The sequence below is a fragment of the Myodes glareolus genome, chromosome X (genome assembly GCF_982192425.1).
Source record: "Myodes glareolus chromosome X, mMyoGla1.1, whole genome shotgun sequence".
Classification (NCBI taxonomy): Eukaryota; Metazoa; Chordata; class Mammalia; order Rodentia; family Cricetidae; genus Myodes; species Myodes glareolus.
The window spans coordinates 131,277,909-131,286,504 of NC_142053.1; positions in this window are offsets into that span (position 1 = coordinate 131,277,909).

Genomic DNA, 8,596 nt, shown 5'->3' on the forward strand with positions numbered 1-8,596 from the left:
AACTGAAAAGCTCTGTTAATTGAAATTGCAAAGAAGGACAGTTTGTATCTGAGTTTTACCTTGAGATTGTAAAAATTCTTTTGTTATTGCCTAATGCTTGCTATAAAAGGAGTTCAAAAACCGGCCTTGGCCACAGCCTTACAGATACATCTCTGGCTGTGGTCTGTTAGCCGATAAGCTTTTTGTGCGCCATGGAGATTTATTTTTTTAATTCTTATTTTTTTCCTGGAATGAAGCTTGCTTCTGGTTTATTAGACTTTGGTGGTCTGTTCCCATCTTTGCACAACCTCTGTGGACCCAACAAGGGGAGGCAAAAGGAGCCTGTCTCAGAGTAGGATTGCTGCCATCCTTCAGATCCCAACTTCAAAGACTAAGGGACAGGGTCCAGCGTTCCTAGGTGCAGCTGGATATTGCTGCCTCTGGATACCAGAGTTTCTGCAAATAGCAAGGCCCCTACACACCAACACAAAGAGGGGCACCAAGCCCCTAACCTGGACTGAGACTACACAGAAGACATTTATTTGAGGCTTTAAAAAACAGCTCTGACTTCAGCCCAGCCCTAGCTCTTCCAGATGTCTCAAACCCTTTTCCTCTATTTGTCCACAAAACAAAAGACAAGGGGGCTTTAGCCCAGACTCTGGGATGATGGAAATGCCCTGTGACAGACCTGTCCGAACGATTGGGTGCTGTAGCCACAGGGTGGCCACCTGTCTAAGAGCTGAGGTAGCTATGCTAATCTAATGAAAGAAACTAACAAGTCAACTCTGGGTCAGGATCTCATAATCACAGCACCCCATGACACAGTTGAGGTCGTTATCATCTGAGGAGCACCCCAACACCGGCTGTCTAATGACCATGTGACCCAGTACCAGGCCATACTCCTGGCCCACCCTCGAGGCCAGTTTGAGAAACCCACCTCCATCAATCCTTCAACTCTTCTGCCTGATAACAACCCACAGGTGCTCATCCATGACTGTCACAAGATGAAAGGTGAAACCAGCCATGTGAAAGCTACAGTGTCTACTTTAACTAAAGAAATTTGGGCCCAAACCAGGTATTCCAGCCCGGAGAACAGAACTTATCAACCTGACCCATGCTCTTATATAGGGAAAAGGAAAGTCCACCACCACATACACAGACAATCACTATGCTTTTACTACTGCGCATGTCCATGGTATGACCACTAGAGAAAGAGGGTTTCTCACCCACTGTAGAAAGGACATTAAAAACAAAGAAAAAAATCTTGGTCCTCTAAGAGCTTATTTATTTATTTGGCTTCCCCTACAAATTGCTGTCCTCCACTGCCAGGCCACTGATCTGGTTGCCCAATAACAGCCCTAAGACCAGTGAGACCTATTGATATTTTGATGATATTCCCTAACTCAGTGCTGCCTGAGATTCCATGGTAAAGAAGAAATAAACAGCTCAAACCCACAGGGTGATGGAGAACACCAGAGGGAAAGATGATTCTCCCCAAAACAAGTGTCAGGATTCTGGTAACTGACCTTAACCAGACTACTCAACTGGGGTCCACAAAACTTTCCGAGTTGCTCAGACCAAGGTATGTTACTCCTAGACTGGACAGCCTAGTGTGGATGTCTCAGGCAGATGCCAGGTCTGTGCTCATGTTAACTGAAAACAGAGAGCCCTTACCAAGGAAAGGCCCAAATGAGAGATCAATACCCCGGCAAACCCTGGGAAAACTGACTTCACCTAGATCCGGCCTGCTGGGGAGGATAAAAGTACTTGCGAGTTTTTAGAGTCTCCCTGGGTAGTTATAACTGTCACCCACCTGGAGTGAAACTGCTCAAATAGTAGCTTAAAAGCTCCTCCAGAAACTGGTCCCCCAATTTGGCCTCCCCCTAGCAATGAGGTTCAACAACAGCCCAGCTTTCATAGCTAAAACCTCTTGATGGCTAAAGCTTTAGACATAGATTAAAAACATTGTGTATCTAGACCTCATGGTTCTGGGTAGGTACAAAAAGTAAACAGGACATTAAAACAAACTTGAACAAAACTCTTATTAGAGTCTAGCAAAGGATGGATAGGCCTCCTTCCTTTGCTTTGCTTAACCTGCTGCACCCCATTTTGTGAGGGATCTATCTCCTATGAGATGTTTGGAAGACCACCCCAACGGCTTCCCAGGCTCAGAGACCAACAGTTGGTAGAACTTTCTTAATCATTCCTTTCTCAAGTCACTAAAGGACCTCCAGTCCTCCACAAAAACTATTCACTGGACTATTTGAGAGACCTAGCAAACCTCAGAGTCCACTGCCAGTTTCCTTTTGTTTGAGTCTAATAATCCTTCTGGGTCAAAAAGGCAGTTAAACTACAAATTGAAAAGGATTCTACACAGAGACTCTTTCCACTCCTATGGCTGTGAAGGTAATTGGTATTACACCATGGTTCTAACACACTCAGGTCAAGAGAGCAGAAGTCATGGACCACTATGCCAAATGGATTGTCTCTGGTCTATGGACCCATTGAAATTAAGGTTTCACTGGGCCTAGGCCCTTCTACTCCCTGCCCCTCTATCCCTTCCTGAGTCTTGTGCTTTGCACTATGGGTATGAATACAGGGGAATGGTCCATCCTCGGGCCTGGACTGGAAACTGAGGAAGAGAGATACAGGGAAGGTTTTAGCTCATGTGAATACAGACAAGAAACCCATATTCCATCTTGATCTTTACTTACTGATGCTCATTTTAACTGTTCGGTTGTATTGGAGAAAGAGATGATGTTAGAGTTTATCTTTTGAGGATAAGAATACAGAGTTTGCAGATCTCTGCATGCCCTGTGGCTGGGTTCCCTAGAAACAAGGCAGTTTCCATTGTAAAAACTGGGCTTGTAAAACTGAGGCTTCCTGAAAATTACTTTAAAAAGATTCTGGTCTTTGGGAAACAGGAAAAACCTGGGGAAACAGACTCCATGCCACAGGAAGGGACCCTGGGGATAGAGTTTATCACTCCCAGCCAGAAATCAGATGCCAGTCTCTGTTCCCTTGGTCCCCCTGGCTCTACTGTCAGCACTGACTGTGCCTTTAATTCTCATTCTTATTGGTTCAACAGAGGGCCCCTGAACTACATGTACAATTATGTATAAATTCAGTAAAATTGGTGGTCCTTAGAACCAAATACACCTTTTAGAACAGGGTAAGTTCATGATTTGACTTATTCACTAAGACCGGAGTAGAATGTAGCAGGGCCTCAGACTTTAGAAGGCCCCCACACTTCAGCATAACTGACTCCATGATGGACATGTCGTTCAGGCCATAAAACACATCATGTAGACAGAACCATCTGCCAAAACTAAAATAAAAACTAATCCATCAAAGTCCATAGTTCTAGGAAAGTCCCTAAATGTACTAACTTGCATTTTGGCTTCTAGCTAGCTGTTCTTGTTAACTGAAGTATGTCAAGCCAGAACATGGTTTTTATGCTTGAAAATTCACCCTGAAGAAGGCTTGGGGTTACATTGGGATCCTGAACACGCAGTGTAGCTGCTGGCCAGCTAATAAAGACTTTCTATTGACTTAAACCCATGTCTGAATCTTCTCTGGGAGATACCCCGCAACATTTCCATCTCATGAATGATATTTTTTTATCAGGTCTGGACTTCCTAAAGCAATACAGTTGGATAATGGCCTCCCATTCATCTCTGTTCCTCTTCAGGAAAGGTAGAAAGAGCTAGTGGATTTATTAAGATATGTCTATCTAAATTGTCTTCTAAACCTTAGCTTCCTTGGACTTCACAGCCCACCTCTAGCCCTAATTTGCATTCAGACCATACATTGAACATCCAAGTCCACCGGAGTTACTGTTTAGCCATTTTTTTTCTTTGGGGAAAGTGACCTTCTCTGGTGTCAGCCCCACTCCGTGACTGTGTACCTTCTCTCACTCCTTCTAGGCATCTTCTCTGGGAGCGTGCTGATCTTGTCCTCCCTCAACCCTCTACTGATCCTATCACCCAAACCATTTCAAGACAAAGATCCTCCTAAGCTCCTTAACTTTATCTTCTTTCCATCGCCTATATCTGTCTCAACAGGTTTTCACCCCGCTGGCAGGTACCATCCAGAAATCAACCTCTGGCCCTGCACCTGCCAATGATGTTGCTACTATGTGGATCAGTCTGCCAAGTGGAATAAAGGATTAAAAGCTTACACAAACCGGTTGGCTTACAGACTACAGCCTCCCCGGACCAACTGCCATAGTTCTCTCTGGGGCCTTGGCTTCTACCCCTACTCAGCCCATTTTTCTTTATCTTCTCATAATGATTGCCCCTTGTCTCTTCTGGTTCCTTTAGGAGAGAATTAATGAAATAATTCAACAATCAGTAAACCAGATGCTTCTAATGGTATTTCACTGGGTCTCCTACCATCATCCGCCAGCTTAAAACCCTTGAACCAACATTCCAGACCCCCTTTTAAGGCCCCAATCAGCAGGAAGTAGCCAGAGGACTATCATCACTTTGTATCATCAACAAAAGACTGGGATGTTAGGTCCAAAGTGGGCCCCTAAAATGGCAGTTCTTTGACCAGGTAAACATAAGGTTGGTATTGGATAAACAGAAGCCTAAATTCAGCACCCTCAGTGATCTTATGAAAGATGGGTTTCTGCTTACCATGAAAGCAGATCTGCTAAGACAGGTTTCTGTTTACAAGGACTTCCCTTAATCAACCGCCAAATTTCAACTTCCTCAGGCAAGGACATCTAGTTCCTAATAAATCCAAACAGTTCAAAGACTTCCACCTTACTGACTGTCATACAAACTCTGCTTGCTTTTCCAACATATTGCTTCTCTCTTCCTTCCTGAGAGATAACTTTGGCATTTTGGCCCCCGAGAAACATTTGTTTCTGCCTATGGAGTAGCTCAGTTTAGTTGCTTCACTGCACACTTGCAACAACCAAAGCCAATCCATCGCAGAGTGGAGCATCCTTCGGTGGGAATCACAGAGTGACCGTCCTCTATGGAAGGAAGGTGGAAAGGCAAGCCTCCTTGATGAGTGAGGTCCACCTTGTGAGCACAATGATGCTCCCAAATAACTGATGGGTTCAGTAATACATTCCAACCTTAAAATTTCATACACAAAGTGGGTTCATATAAACAGGCTGTGGCCGCTGTTGTGTGGTCTCTGTTGTAAGTGGTAAGACATGCAACTGAAGCGGGTGTGTTGTCCAGAAAGAACTTGCTCACATAAGAGGAAAATTACAGCAAACAAAAGATGTATGGTATCTCCCACGTTGTTAGTCTTTAATTTTGAAACAGTTGAGGGGACCAGGACATAAGATGGAGGCAATGACATGCCATTTCTTACCACTGGAGGGATACAAGAGAAAGAGGGGATATGTTAAATAGTTGTTAAAGCCCTCCTGCTCCAAATTTCAGATCCAAAACTCTGAAATCTGTGAGAAGAATTGGGCAGCAAGGAAGGAGAAAGTGAAGTAGAAGTGTTAGTAGATATTCCTCAGGCCAAACTTTTAATAAAATCCATGGTTTGGCATGTAGATAGAGGGCTTACTGGCTCAGCACAGGGAACTGTGTTAACAGGAGAAATAGTCAGCATCCGAACTGCTTGAACTGGGTACAATTTTTAAGCCAAAAGCCCTTTACAGTTTAGCTTAGCTTAGGAGGTTGTGTGGCGGGGGAATGGGTGGGTCCAGTTCGGATGCCATGGAAATGGAGTAATGTAACTAACCATCTTCCCTTGAGACAAAGGCTGCATAATTTGAGGCAAATAGGAGAGAAATCATACTCCCTGATATTTCTGACAGACTGGCTTATACAAACTGTTTAGGGGTACTACTTGGTTTTCTTGGGTTGAGGTCCTCATCAGGAATTAAAAGACAATAAAGGGGGAAACGGCATTACTAAGAGACCTGGGTACAATAGAGACAGTGCCTACGTCACCGGGCCTGATAGAACTGTCTTCCCAGAAGAGTTAAGAAAAGGGGTAAGAACTGGAGAGACGGCTGAGACGGCTTCATGACTAAGAAAGCTTGCTTCCCTTCCAGAGGACCTGAACCGGGTAGCTTACACCCACCTGCGAATCTAGCTGCAGGGAACAGTGCACTTCATCTGAGCTCTGGAGACACTGCACTCATATGTGCACATGCCTACACATAGACACACATATGTAGACATCGTTAAAAATGAATGATTTTGAAAGACTAGTGTTGATGGAGCAGATCCCATGAATCTGGCATGAGGTTTGGCTGCGTGGTATTGCTGAGCCCCACAGTGGGATGAGATCTTCACAAGGACGAATGGCTATAGACACATCTACATGGTTTAAATCACATGTAAATTGGATTCCTAAAGCTATAAAGCAATCAGTTTTCTATGCCACTCACAGACAAATGTGGTAGGATTTGTGTTGAGGTAGAATTTCTGGGGAACAAAACTGATAGAAAGCTAAATGCTGCACCGGTGCGTTTCTGAAAGGCGTAGAAGCTGAGCGACAGTTCACAGAGGACATAAACGACAGAACACTGTAAGTAATATTAAACTTGTCCTAGGACTGGGTTGCTATTCTCCCTAGAATGCTATGTATACATTTTCACCCCTGAGAGAAAGTATACTTGGAGTGAACACTGTCGACTCAGTCTGAGACCTTCTCAATAGCCAGTTAGGACTGTTGAAAAGGGAAGGGCCATGGTACTGGCTCAAAGCCTGTCAAAACCAAAACGCTAGTCCCAGAAGCAAGCATGGCAGACTAGAGTGTGTCTCTGCTTCCCCTTGAGCCTGAGTTGGGTTGAATAGCAAATGCTAGCTCAATAGCAACTGTCAGGGTAGGCAAACGTATAGGAAACCTAGAGCAGCAGTAGCACCCCAGAATGAGGAGACTGGACAGTGCATAGGAAATGACTGTGTATTATAGACAGCTATTTGGAATAGTGTTTCCTAGCCATGATACTGCACAAAACAGGAATTTTGACAAAATAATTGATAAAAGTGGTGGGATGTGTCCTAGCTTGTTTTCCATTTTGTGATAGATGATGAGCAAAAGCAACTTGAGGAGGAAGGGGTTAATTTGGCTTATACATCCCAAACATAGCCCATCATCAAAAAAAGCCAAGTCAGGAACTTGGAGGCATGAACTGAAGCAGAACCCATGAAAGAATACTGATTATTGGCTTTCTTTCTGGGCTCATGTTCAGCTACTTTTTTTACTTTTCCCAAGACCTCCTCCCACATCAATTATTAACCAAGAAAATCATTAAAATTATGGACTTATTGTGGTGGTTTGAATGAATATGGCCCACATAGGCTCATATTTGAATGTTTGGTTGACAGTTGGTGGACTGTTGGGAAGGATTAGGAGGTGTGGCTTTGTTGGAGGTGGTGTGTCACTAGGGCTGGGCTTGAGGTTTCAAACGCCAATGCCAGGCCCAGTTTCTCTCTCCTTCCTCCCTCCCCCTCTCTCTTTTCTTCCTTTGCTGTACCCTGACCACCCCACCTCCAACTTGCTGATAAAATGTAAACTTACAGCTGCCACTCAGGCACCATGTCTGCTGCCATACTCCCCACCATGATGGACAAAAAATAACCCTGTAAAACTGAAAATCAGAGCACTGGACTGAGCTCCCAAGATCCAGTTAAAGAGTGGAAGGAGGGAGAGTATGAGCAAAGAAGTCAAGACCATGAGGGGTTCACCCCCTGAGACAGTTTGCTTGAGCTAATGGGAGCTCACCAACTCCAATTGAACTGAGAGTAAACGAGCATGGGAACAACCAAGCTCCTTTGGATGTGGTTGACAGTTGGGGCAGACTGAAGGGCCACTGACAGTGACACTGGGATTTGTCTCTACTGCATGTACTGACTTTTTGGGATCCTATTCCCTTTGGGTGTAAACCTTGCTCAACCTAGATGTAGTAGGGAGGGCCTTAGACTTTCCACAGGGCAGGGTGCATGGCCCTCTCTTAGGATTGGAGCAGGTGGGTGGAAGGGTCTGTGGAGGGAGAGGGATGGAAGTGGAGGAGGGGAGGGAGTGAGAATTTGGATTGGTATTTTTTAAGTAATAAAAAAAATAAAAGCAAAAAAATGCAGAGCAACCTAAAAAAAAAAAGAACTGAAAGCAAGCTCCCAATAAAATGTTTTCCTTTCAAAGCTGCCTTGGCCATGGTGCCTCTTCACAGCATTGAACAAGAACTAAGACACAGGCCTCTAGGTCGATCTGATGGAGGCAGTACCTTGATCAAGCCTTCTTTTTCCCAGATATGTCTAGGTTTGTTTCAAACTGTTCAAACCTAACCAGTATGGAAACATTTTCTGCTGCATCTGACATTTTAAACAGATCCTTTTTGTACGTTCTTAGCTTCCCAGTTCTGATTGGTGAGCACTTTTAGTGGCCCATCATTTTGGGCCTTTAGCTATCCTAATTACCCTTTGTAAAAATGTTTCCTTAAATACTAGTAACTCTTGAGTGTCTTGTATATCTATAGAAACATTTGGAAGGACAATGAAAACATCAGTTAAGGATGTTAAACAAAGATATCATATAGGTTTTTGTTTTGTTTTGTTTTGTTTTGTTTGAGAGACAGAGTTTCTCTGTAGCTTTGGATCCTATCCTGGAACTAGCTCTTGTAGACCAGGCTGGC